We start from the raw sequence: 12,845 nt of genomic DNA, 5'->3' as shown, positions 1-12,845 counted from the left end.
AGCCTCCATTTCCTCATCTGCAAAATGGGGATGGTAGTAAATGTCGTGTGAAGCATGGGGGATGGTGTTTGAGAAAGCATTCTGTAAAACAGGGGCTATTTTGCAAAATACAAAATGTTATTATTCTAATTCTCTCTCCAACTAGACTGTACATTGCTTGCTGGACTATGTCACATTACTTTTCTATTTCTAGAACTTAGCATAGTGCCAGCTACATAGAAGTTACTCAGTATATATAAGCTGATTCATTGATTGATTGAAAGCTGAGATCATGCTTTCCATTCTTTTGTTTCTTTTCCCCACTGCGTTATATGTCTCCATTCACATGGCGACACCCAAGAGTTAATTTTTGCCAGATTGAAAAATGTTTCTTAATACATATATATGTCACCATTCATATGTGTGTACAGGGGCTTGTAAAATTCATTTACATGTGTGCATGTATGATCATGTAGAATATTTCTGCACATTTGTGGGGAGTTCACCATTAGTGGCGGGGGAGCGGGGAGGTGGTCACTAACAGCTGATGCACAGAGGCTAATGGAGCCTTTGCAAGATCGAAGCTTGTCTTCTGGTCTCTGGTTGTTGAGGCTCTGAGGGCACCTCTTTGATGTGTCCAGGGCTCTCGGAGCGTGGCAAAGGCCCCAGGGTGGGAGTGTGTGTCCCCACCCCCTATTTTCCCACCTACCCACACTCCCAACCTTCCATCCAATGGCTGACCAAATGGATCTACAGACAAGAAGTGCCAGGCTGGGAGGGGCAGGCAGTGCTGAGGTAGTAGGAACAACCCTTGAACACAACTGAGTTGTTCATGGAATGTACCTGTGAAAGAAGTCAGTGAACTGTAAGATTCCCTGTAAAGTGAAAACCCTAGTAAGTTGGTGTCCTCAAGAGATTTTTTTTTAATTATTATTTTTTGTGTATTACTATAACATATGCTTAAGTGGTTGATGATGTGTCTGTAGACACCCAGCTACTACCTGGATCCCAAGTTAGTGCTTGGAACCCCCTGGGATGGGGGGCTTCTAGGAGTGTAGCAGAAGCTTTCTGGAGGAGCATTAAATGGGTGTGGGATTCTTGTGAAGTTTGGTTTAGGGAAGAGTCGTCTGATGTAGAAGCACCGAACTTAGGGGTCAGGAGATCTGGGCTTTGGTTTGGCTGTGTTATCTGGATAGAACTGAACCTTTGTGAGCCTCAGATGGCTCAGCTGAAGAACTGAAGTAATGATCCTCGTACACGATAGTTGAATGGCTCAGACGGGACACCAGGCATAAAAGTTCTTAGAAAACTCTGAAGTGTAGAGCAGATGAAAGGTGGTTTGATTGTTGGTTTTTGAAGGCTTGAATGACCTGTGGAGACAGCTGTGGTGGAGTGATTAAGAGAAGGACTCTTGGGACTTAAAGTGGGATCAACTCCCAGCTTTACTAACTGCCGACTGTACAACCTTGGGCCAGCTATTGAACCTCTCTGTGCCTCAGTTTCCTCATCTGTAAAGTGGGGGCAAATAATACACACAGTTGAATACACAATTAAGGTCTCGATCAATGTTTTATTTAATATAAAACACTTATATATGATGTACATATACATATCATATCTTATATAATTTAGATTATTATCCAGTGAATGTGACCACATCATTGATTTCTCTCTCCTTGCCCCCTTCCCACCTCTTTAGACTTCTCCTCTTCTACTTTAATGAGAAAGATGAAAATTATTATGGATTTTTAAAAATTTGGGGGTAAAGTCTAGAGCAGGGGTTTTTGGGTCCCACTTAGTAGAATGTCGAGGATCCAAGAGAAGTGCCACAGAGCTGATGGGGGTGAGGACAGAGTGGCCAGGCAAGGGCCTGGGCTCCCCATTTTGGCTTTGGCAGAGCCTTTATCCACATTGGGCTTCTCTGTAAAATTTTATTTGACAGAAGAGTTCAGCTGCTTTAAATAGTTTGAGACCCACTGGCTTAGAGTCAACACAGATTCAGCTCCCGTCTCAGGAACTTTCTCTATCCGTGTCTATTACAGATCACGGAGCAGTGTTGGTGATACTGATGAACCACAAAGTGATGTGCCTGCCAAAAACCAAAAAAGCTAGTTTTTAAAAAATTTGTTGTTATTGATGTGCCACCTTAAGAAAGTAGACTACTAATCCTACTTAAAAGGATTCATCAGTAAAGGTTGAAATAAAAATTAACTCTCAGATAACCAGAAGACGGCCCCCTTAATTGAGATTTTCACACAGGTAAGCATCAATCAAGGCATAGGTATTGAGAAACTACTAAGTTTGGCACCATGGGGGATGTGACAAAAAGGGAGGCACTGTCCCTGTCTTTGGGGAGTTTATAATCTAGTTAGGGTAATAATTTTGGGGCACTTAACACTAATTCACGAGTGATATGATTTCACATTCAACAGTGCTCCTTTAAGTACTGTAGCCCAGAGAAGAGCGAGGTCAGCGTAGACTGCAGTAATAGAGGAAGGCTTCACGAAGGAACTGGGAGTTGAAATACATGTGGGATTTAGATAGGTGGAGGGCATTTCCGGTGGGGGGCTGCGGTACAACCAAGGCAAAGGAGCTGGACCCAGCCTGGTACGTATAAGCTGGTACGTACCAAGAGGATGCTTGAAAGATTCAGAGACAACTGCCACGCTGAAGCGTAAGCTTCAGGAGGGCAAGAACCATGGTGTTTTACACTCCAGTCTGTGTACCCAGCAGCCAGTAGTTGCTTAGCAAATACGTGTTGTATAAATGAATGCGTATCTTAGGGCTAGGCAACATCGCTGTTAAGCTCGTGAAACTTTGCCAACACCTCACTTTGTTTTTCAATAACAAGAGCCCCGTGACTTCCTGTCCCCCTTAACTGCTCTCCTGCTGGACCAAGAATAGCCTTTCCGTGAATGTCAGGGACTTGAGAATGACCTTTAGTGTATACCTTTACAGAGGAGGAAACCAAAACCCAGAGAGGTTAAGTGACTTACCCAGGGTCACACAGCTAGTTAGTGGTAGCACTACAGCGTCGTCTTCTGTTCAGAAATCTGGCTTCTCCAGTGAGTGCCTGGCTTTCTCATTAGGGCCACGTTGACTCAGGAAACTTCTCCAGTCCCCTGGACCATGTATCCTGCCTTGCTCTCCGGGGGGCCTACCACCTGGGTTTACTGATAGAGTAGGCTGAAATTTTACGAGTATATCATGTGTGAAGAAATCTGCGGTGGCACCATATATTTTATATGCAGCCACTGGGTATTTCACAGAAGATGGTGGCTAAATTCCCAGCCAATTTAAAGGGTACGTCTCATACAGTGTTGGCAGAAGAGAGGGGGCCTGCCACATGGAGCCCCGGGGAACGCTGAGAACTCATTGGCGGCTTGAATTGTACTGGTGAATTCCCATCTTGGTAACTTTCCTCTCCATGGCAGCCCATGCTTTGCTCAGTTCTGTTTTATCGCTTTTCAAATATCAAACAGTTCTCCCCCTTAAGAGCAGAATCTAATGTCCCTGAGATCTGAAGGCAGAAGAAAGATACCTTTTCCTTTGCTTATTGTAGAGGCGTGGGTTTTTTGTTATGTTTTGTCTTGGCAGAAGTCTCGTGTTTTGAGATGTTTCTCAGTTTCAGGGAGTGGGTGGATAGTCTTTGAGAACACCCAGGACGGGTAGCTACAGATCTGAGCTTTGCAGATCTCATTCTGTAAAAATCTGACGGCCTCTACCCAAAGAAAGAACCCTGGGCTGTTCCCAAAATCTAGGCATCAAGGAACATTGGGCAAATGTCATCGCCTGGAAACTGGGCGTGTGGGGTAGTGGGTGTTCTGAGGTGCTAGCAGGCTTGATGGAGCTCATTGAGTTTTCCCAGGCTCTGTGCCTTGCTTGCTTGTAAATGTCAGCAAACCTGGATTTTGGAGTCTATTTACATACGCTTTTAATTATATGGTTAATGCAACTGTGTGTGAATCTGACACTCAAATTTAGTCGGCCAAGACTGTTCCAGCGAAACAGACTTTTTTTTTTTTTTTTTTTTTTGCGCTGCTCTGTGAAATGCTCTAGTTGTTATAGTCTTCATAAATTTGAAGACCTAGCTCCTCCTCGATTTCGCATTCCAGAAATATTTTTTGGGGGATTCCAGTTTACATCCAAGTACCTACATAAACCCACAAAGTAAAACCACACCTTTTGGTTAGCCCCACACCTCTCCTCTCCACGCGCTCTTGGAGGAGAGAACCCAGCATATGGCAGCGTGGCAAACGTGGAGGGGAAAAAAAATCCACCATTGAAAAAAGTGCTTAGATTTGACTCTGTATTTTTAAAGCAATCATCGAGCAGTTATCCTAAGGTATCTTTTAAACAACACCCCACCGACGTGGAAGGATAAAGTTCACAAAGCAAAGTTTTTGGTTTTTAAATTGACATTGATACCAAGGGGGGAAATCCTTTGTTATGTCTCCAGCCCTCGGGTCTCAGCTGATCCATATGCACCCGTGGGCACACCCAGAGAGCTTTCATAATTCATAAGCCCAGAGGCCCCTGATGACCAAGGACTACACACAGCCAAGAGCCGAGCACGGGGCTCGGGAAGCTGGGGCTGACGGGCTGACCTTGGAGACTGGAACTTGGGAGTCCTGATGTTTCCTTGCTGCCAGCTACTTAGGTAGTGCTGGGAACCCCAAGCCCAGTCCCCAAAAGGGGTGCCAGTGAGCGGCCAGGGGAGAAGATAGGGGAGTGAAAGACATCTTCCCATTGGAGGCAGCACTGAGCTTGGATCTGGGGACATGTGTTTGATCAGTTTTCTTTTCAGTTATAAAATGAAATAGCAAAGCAAAATAAAAGTCTGGAAAATAGAAGGAAAAAAAATCACTCCAACTCTCCGCACTTGAGCATAATGATTTTCACTTTTGTGTGTTCCCTTCAGTCTTTTTTATGGGTGTATTTTTATGCCTGTTAGAGTGCGAGTGATTTTTGTATTCTGTTATTTCAACTTTCACATTGAGTGAAAAGCATTTTCCAGGCTCTGATATATACTCTTTGTGCTTTTTCTAATGAGTAGATACTCTTCCATTGAGCAGATGAATGTGACATCATATACTTAACCATTTCAGTGTTATTTTTGAGATCTAGAAGTTCTAAATTTTTTCCTTCCAAAAATGCTGGGATGAACATATTCGTGCCTGTAGAGAAGATGAGGGTGTGAGTCCTTGTTCTGCTATGTATTAGCTGGGTGATTTGTAGAGAGCCGTTGAACTGCTTTGAGTCTCATTTTTTCACCATAGAATCAAGATTATTAGACCTATCTTACCTATAAATATAAACCTTATAAATAGAAATGTATAAATATAACATATTAATATATAAATATAATCTATGGATATATAACAATACATTTATGTACAATGTTTTTATACATTATAATAACATAATAACATGATATAATATAAACACAAAAAATTTGGTGTGTATGTCACCCTTGTATGTTTCTGTTGAATTTAAGGACCTGTTCCATATTCTGAAAACTGAAATAATTTAAACCAATGTTAACTTAAAAAAAAAAAGGAACAGAACACTTTTTCCCTCCATAGAGGTGGAGGTGAAAGGAGAGTGGCTGGTGAAATCTGACAGCACTAAGGGGTTACCATTCTCAAAAGGTTAGGAGCCACCGAACGGGCCTCTTGATGATCTTGGAGGGCAGTGTAAACACAGATCAGAGAAATCCACACACAATCCCCCAGCCTCCTTTTAGGTGGTAGTTTCAGGCTCCTCCCCCACGGAGCCTGGCACTAAAACTCTTCCCCTGGGAGTGATCCGAGTTTCACCTTGTACTTCTCATACCTACTTTTTGGTGGAGGGTCAGAGGCACTGCGGAAGGGGCCAGGAGTGAGGAGGAGGAGGAGGAGGAGGGTGAAGATGTGGAGTCACCCGCTAACTGGGCGGGGGCTTTTGCTACGGAGTCCAGCTGAAGAGGGCTCAGGCTCGCGGCCGCCCAGCCCATGTTCTGGGAACGGGGAGAAAGAACAGTTCAGTGTGGGTGTTCCGGGCAGTTTCCTCGCCACTTACCATTTAGCAGATGTCTGAAGGACTAGCTCATGGAGTTGGCAGTAGAGTTCAGAAAGCGTAGAGGATGAAGAAGAGCTTTAACTCTTTTTGAAGCATAAACGGGAACTTCAGCCCAGGTCTCTGAGAGCAGGAGCTAAAAATGCCCATCCGAATCCCAACTCTAATTGGGTCAGCTTGATATATTAATATGAGGGGCTGGAGCTCCCGGGACCTCCCTCTGGGACCAGTGCAGCCAAGTGCTTTTTATTTATTTATTTTTCAAGCTTAGCCCAGGAGCACTATGAGACTACCTGAAAGTGTTCTGGTCCATAGAAAATTGTATTAGCCAATTGTGAGACTCCTAACTTGCATTTAGTTGCGAGATTACTTTGAAAATCCAGATCCTTTGATTTAAGGAAAGGAGTACTGGGTACCTATTCTGTATACTGTTTATTGAATGGATAACTGTACACATTTTTAAACCAGGAAGATGCAGATCGGTGCTCTCTGGACACACTTGTTTGTGCTTTTCCCCCCCACTTCCGTTGCCCTGTACATTTCATTTTGGAACCCAGACTCTTCCTTTTGCTTTGCAACAATCGACATGGATGACAGAGCATCGACTGGGCATCCGTGACAGTGTGAGGTGCGGGAGGGTGGCATGGGGGCTGGGAGCTCCTGTTGGTTAGGAGATAGAAATAGGGAGGTGGCAAAATGCATGTGCAGAGGGAGTGGTGCAGGACAGCCGAGCACTGAGGCCACGTGTGTGGCTGCTCACAGGACGGTGGCAGCCGGAAGTGAGGGTCAGCAGTGGGGATGAGGAAGAAGGCTTTGGGGGGCATCATAGGGAGAGGGGAGGGCTCTGCCATGGGCAAGAGATGGAATGAGCAAGAAATGCTCTTGGAGTTTCAGGCAGAAGATCAGCCATTCCGGGGGCCGGGAACCCCAGATAGTTGATATATAAATGAAGTTCTCCACTCTGGGACATTCTAACACTCAGCTGGACAAATCCTCTCAAGGACAAATCACAGTTAACAAGGGGGTCCACAGATCGTCCCCCACGCAATGCTGTGGTTGCAGTTTTCTTGTGGCCCCCAATGCACCCTTCCTCCCACATCTTTCCTCCAAGACATTTGGCATCTTTTTCTTGTTTTTTTTTTTTAGTGGTGGCCTCCCAGTGTCATTAAGCAGGTCAAAGGTCATTGGTCTAGAAATTGACCCACTTGACCCATTTCCTTTCTGCGCTGGACCTTGAGTCTGGACCCTGCTCCCCCAGGGACCATGTGGAGGGCTTGAAGCCGCGTCTTCAGTCCTTTCTTCCCATGAGGTGTATAATTCGATATTTATTACCTCTCTCCCCAACAAGGTCTATGGTGCCACTGGGATCCATTCGGTAAAGAATGCTGATCCCCTTTATGAATTTTTGATGGTGGAGGAGGAGCGTTTGAGGCCACTAGGGGACCTTGTGAAATGGAAATGTTTTTTCTTTTTGATCTCTCTCCTCACTCTCTCTCTCACTCTCTTTCTTTTCTTAATTTAAAGACACACATACCGTTGTGGCAATGCCTGAACGTCCCTGAATGTAAGTGTGTAATATCTTTGTAAGAAGGCAGAATCACAGCTCTTTAAAGCCACAGCCCCAAACACCCCCTTACATATCTATCTAACTCTGTTCATAAGAACCATGGAAACTTGATTCAGGAAAAGAGATGTGCAGGCCAAAAAAACAAAAATTAAAAATAAAACAAAGCAACAAACAAGATTCACTCTGGAGTGGGAGAGGATAAATGATGTCCCACCCACCACCCCACCCCTGGCCCCGTTGTTCCTTTTTTGGTGGTCTGAGGGGGTAGGACTCCAGGGGCAGGGAGAGCCAGGATCTGTATTTCATTGCTGAGAATTTGACAGCTACAGTGCAAAGCAATACAGTCCTGCTTTTTATTAGCCTGTGTGAGTCCAGCACAGAATGAAGGTTTTTTTTTTTCCCTTTTCATTTTTCAGAGGTAGAAGTTTTTGCCAAACTATGAGATGATTTAACCACAATTTCCTTCCTGAATTTTTTTTTTCCAGAGGGGGAGGGGTTGCTTGGGTGGGTGTTATTGTTTAATAAGATTTAAACAGGGTCTCTATTTTGTGGCCGGAACAGCCTTTCATGCCCTTTATCTGTACTGGGATTTCAGCTGGGTTTTTATTTTGGTGACATATGGCCCATCGTATAATAAAAAGAGACGAACAATTCAGATTTAATTTAAGCAGCTAAGGACGTCAGAAGGGCTGCGAGGGGAGCCTCTACCTGAGCTTTCATTTGTTTAAAAAAAAAAAATTGTGCAGAGAAGTTGAGAAGGTGACTTTTGGAATTAGTTTGGTTTGGAGGCATTAAGTCCCAGATCAAGAGAGAAGGTCAATTTGAAAGTTTGGGATATATGCCAGCTTTGCTCGCTCTTTTATTGGAGAATTGCCTGTGGGGCCTTTCAAAGTATCTGCCCTTCAGGGGTTCTGCTTTCCACCTGCTTCCCCCTTGAACAGGGAAATGGGCTTTTAAAAATATTACGCAGCATGCCACAGCCGTCTCCGGATCCAAATGCTGTGTGGCATGACACAAAGTGACTCGGGGGCCGGGGGCAGGGCTTGGGTCTGCAGCTGGCACATGGAGCCTGTCCGGCGCGGGGACTGCTCCTTAGCCCAGCACGCATTTCCCTCCGAGGACACAGCCCACCTGGCCTCCAAACGCCCCTGGCAGCTTTCCCCAAATCATTTACTCTCATTTCACTCCACTGTCATGGAGGAGATGCCTTCTGCATCTGTGGGATAGACAGCAAGTCACTGGTCATGGTTCTGTGGGATATGGGTGTGAAAATGACAGAGTGGGCGGAGAGGGTTGTGCCATGCCATGGGAAACTCACCATCGCTCTCTCGGTGGATCCTTCATGGCTGGGGGTGTGTGTGTGTACATCCACACAAAGACAGGTTCAGGACTGATATTCTGAGAACCCTCCACGGCACAAGAAGATCAAAGGTGCCACAAGGTTTGAGCAGCCTGTTTTCCAGCCAGAAGCCACCGCAAGTTGTAGAGTGAAGTCCCCCCTGGCGTCAGACCTGTTATTTGCCCTCAGTGTCTAACAAGCGTCCTCAGCATCATCTTCTAAAAGCTTTCATTACTCCATGAATTGTGCCCACCGTGCACCGAATCGCCCCTTTGTGCTGCTTCTAATTAACTGTAATGACAGCATTCGATGCCACTCCATGTGCAGAAGGGAGGTGCCTTGGTTGTGTGTCTTTGGGCAAAACATTGCCAAGGGGCAGGGGGAGTTCAAGTTCATAGGTGCCCTCCAGTTCTGAACCTGCAGTATACCTTTCCCTTTGACCCATTTGGGCCTCAGGGGGCTGCTGCCCTCTTTCCTTTAGCTACAAGCTACAGCTCGGCTCGGACCATTGCTGCGACGCCCTTTACCGCCATCATGGAATGACCAGAATGACCATCCAGGCCACTCTCCACGACAGCTGCCAATAGCATTTTTGATTGATCTGCAGCAACTTGGAGATCCCTGCTAAGAGCCATCTTGATGGGAAACAGCACTGTAATTGCTCAGGGAGAAAGGCCGGCGTTGAGCAGTCATAAAAGGAAAGCTGCCTTCCACCAGACCAAATGCCGCCGCTCCCCTTGCATGTGGCCGTCTCGCTTTCCTCATGCGAGTCCCCCAAGGCGGGTCGGGGGCTACCCTGACTTTTTAAATCCTCTCCCTTCTGAACCTGGGGGTTTGAGTGATTCTTTTCCACTCCTCCTGGGGGAGGCTGTGTGTGTGTGGGGTGGTGGTTACAGTATTCAATGCATGTTTTCTGGAGCTTCCAGTGTGACGAGAGTCCAGTGACAGGAGCTCCTGACGGGCTCTGGGGCTGCCCAGCAGCCTGTGACCACAGTTGATCAGCTGGGGGCTTTTGGTGCTCTCTTTCTACCTCTTCAAAGTGACAACGGGGTAAGACAAAACAAAACAGGACAGGAAAGCCCAAACCAAACCCAAAACCTAGCTGGAGGGGAAAGTTAAAAAAAAAAAAAATAATGATCCTAATTTTTTTCCCCTAACTCAGGCATCACAGACGTAGCATCCTCCGCACGTGGCCTCCATTATCTTTAATCTCTGTCCACAGTCTTCATCTCACCTTATATTTCTGTAACCTGAAAAATGTCTTTGACGTGTGTCGTGGAAGAAATTGTCAGCCAGTAGCGTTTGTACTGCTGCACTTTGGGTAAAGAAGTAAAAACGGACTCAGATCGAAGAACCCTGTTCGTGCCAGAGGTCAGGAAGGACCGTCACTCCTTTGCGTGGGAACAAAGGCACAGCCAGCTTGGTGGAATTAGGTGCTCTCTCTCTGGCCCTGACCTCCTTTCTGTTTCCTTCTCTTCCCTCGTTCTTCTACTTTCCTTCTTCTGTCGTGGTCCGAACATAGCTGGGGGCTAGAGAGAGAATTGAAGGCTTGTGGACCTGGCAAATCAATCATCACTCATACTGCATTGATTGAGTGCCCTTCTTCATGCTCGGGTGCTGTGCCAGACAATGCACAAAATCACATGCCCTGCCCCTTTTAATAGGGGGGAGGAAGCTTGTGTGGGATTGCGGAATTAGCCAGGCTGAGATGCCAGGGCTCCATCCAGGAGTCAATGAGATAGCCTCGTGGAAGTCCTTGGCATAGGTGATGTGTATAAGAATGATAGATCTGAGCCCGCACCCTCCCCTTTGCTGTCACCTCCGAGTGCCTCTCCCTCGCGCTGAGATGCCTGATGGTCAGAGATCGGTGCCAGGGAGTCAGGGCAGGCTCTGGGTTTGGAAATGCCTCTTTGCTGTATTCCCTAATCAGATCTCAGGCAGATAACAGCTCAGACCTGGGAACATGAGATTTTAATGTGAAATGAATAAGTACCCTGAGACTGAAGCTTGTCACTGCAGAGCATCTGGAATCACTTACAGCTGGGTAAATTCACTGGGAGCTGCAACTCAAGTGAACATGGGGTTTAAAAGGAGGCACACAGCGCGTTCCTTTTAATGTCTAAACAATCTGATGTTGACAAGCCTTTCACATTAACCCCAAAGTGGCAAAGTTTAAACCCTTTATTATCTGATTCGGCCTGGCAAATCATTTAGAGGCTTACGAGTCCATATTTACAGGGAAAGGCCAATCTTCCTTTCTTTTTTTCTCTTTTTGTTTTTTTCAAAGCAAGCACCACTAATATATGCACAGTTATGTTTACTTGGAAGGCTTAAAAGACCTTCAGCATGAAGTGAGACTCAAGCTAGGGAAAGTAAGTTGATTTTTTTGGTCTTTTTCAGGAAGCCCCTAATCTCTTTTTAGAATACAAAAGGCATGAACATTCCAAACCCTGGAAACTATATCAGGTTAACAAATAAGTAGAGAAGAAATACAGGAAATCATTTCCAAATATTATTAGTCTTCAGTAGAAATATATTGTATCTTGGCAGCTAACTCTAGCTCTGTGTCATTTTCCTAAGGTTTTGCCCAGAACATTACGAATTATTCTAAAGATGGCAAATGGTAGTTTGCGTTCTGTAGGGGACTACAAAATATTATGACAGTTAGAAAGCTTAACAGTTGAGCATTGCTTAATAACCATCTATGGGACCTGTTGCCAAATTGGCAAAATTTTAGGGATCTCCATTGTAACATGTGGAAGAACATGGAAAAAAAGCTGCAAGTGGTTTTTGAGAACTAGATTTAATAATAATTTAATAATTTTAACCACATGCTTTAAAAGCAATGAAGACATTTTAATTCATCTTTATAAAAAAGCATGATGCAACAGAGTTGCATTTTTAATTTTCATCTGAGGAGAGTTTTAATGTAATCAAATTTACTCTTATTTTATTTGCAAGAAGACCCAAACCTTAGAACATGGTAACTCTGACTCATTCCGTGGAAGGAATCTCTGGATAATTTTGGCATTGGTTTGAATCCTATCGAAGAAGCTCATAAAGATTAACATTGCAGCATAATTTTGACCACAGCTGTTCATCCTTTAGATGTAATTTTAACTTTCCTTTGGCAGCTGTGCAAAGTCAGATCTGAAATCACCAGTCATCAGCTCTCCCTAAACAGAATTTTCAGATTCTGTGATGACTTTCCACCTATTAATCCTCTTCGGTAATTGTGTACACAATGCCAGTTTTCACAACTCAGGATAAGTTTGAGTTACTGTAGAAATGAAAAGAAAACTTTTTTTTTTTTCTTTAAATGATGCTTGGAAATATAAACTACTCATTGAACCTAATCCTGCAGTTTTGGGTTAGGCAAGAAAAAGATGAAAGAATCTTAGAATCTTGTTTATATAAGAACTATATATAACACACACAAAATATATGTCTTGTTTACATAAAAATATAGAGCACAATTTAAAAAATGAAATAAAAAGCAGACTGTGTATTTCAGATATTTCGTTTAATAAAGCCAGTGTGTATGATCAACATATTAATAATCTGCAGAGCATATTACTTAACTTATGAATGCTTGGATGTCTATTATAACCTTGTCACATTATTTAACCAGTAAAAAATTTGCATCTGAATTTTATCATAACGAAGCAGTGGGAAAGGTATCTGATATTGCTTCCATGTTTGCCTACATTACGTCATGTGCCCGTGGCCTGTTTTCTTGGGACCTCACCGATTCTGTACCAACTCTACTTCAGTGAGAATGAAACCTCTAAGGCTCTTTCAGTTTTGCATGATGTAAACTGCTGTAAGTTTTGAAACATGTATCATTTCTTTCATTTTCCCCTGTAGTCCCTGCTCGCAGAGTTGAGCAGAAGATGTGAATTT

General features: G+C 44.3%; 1 protein-coding gene across 7 annotated transcripts in view; it reads left to right on the top strand.

The window, feature by feature from the left end:
- EBF2 (EBF transcription factor 2) overlaps positions 1-12,845 on the top strand; it is a 189,421-nt gene that overhangs the window by 56,697 nt on the left and 119,879 nt on the right. The window lies entirely within an intron of this gene.

Source organism: Eubalaena glacialis, chromosome 9 (genome assembly GCF_028564815.1).
Source record: "Eubalaena glacialis isolate mEubGla1 chromosome 9, mEubGla1.1.hap2.+ XY, whole genome shotgun sequence".
Taxonomy (NCBI): domain Eukaryota; kingdom Metazoa; phylum Chordata; class Mammalia; order Artiodactyla; family Balaenidae; genus Eubalaena; species Eubalaena glacialis.
The sequence above is the reverse complement of the archived record's forward strand: the minus strand, read 5'-3'. Positions and strand labels throughout refer to the sequence as shown.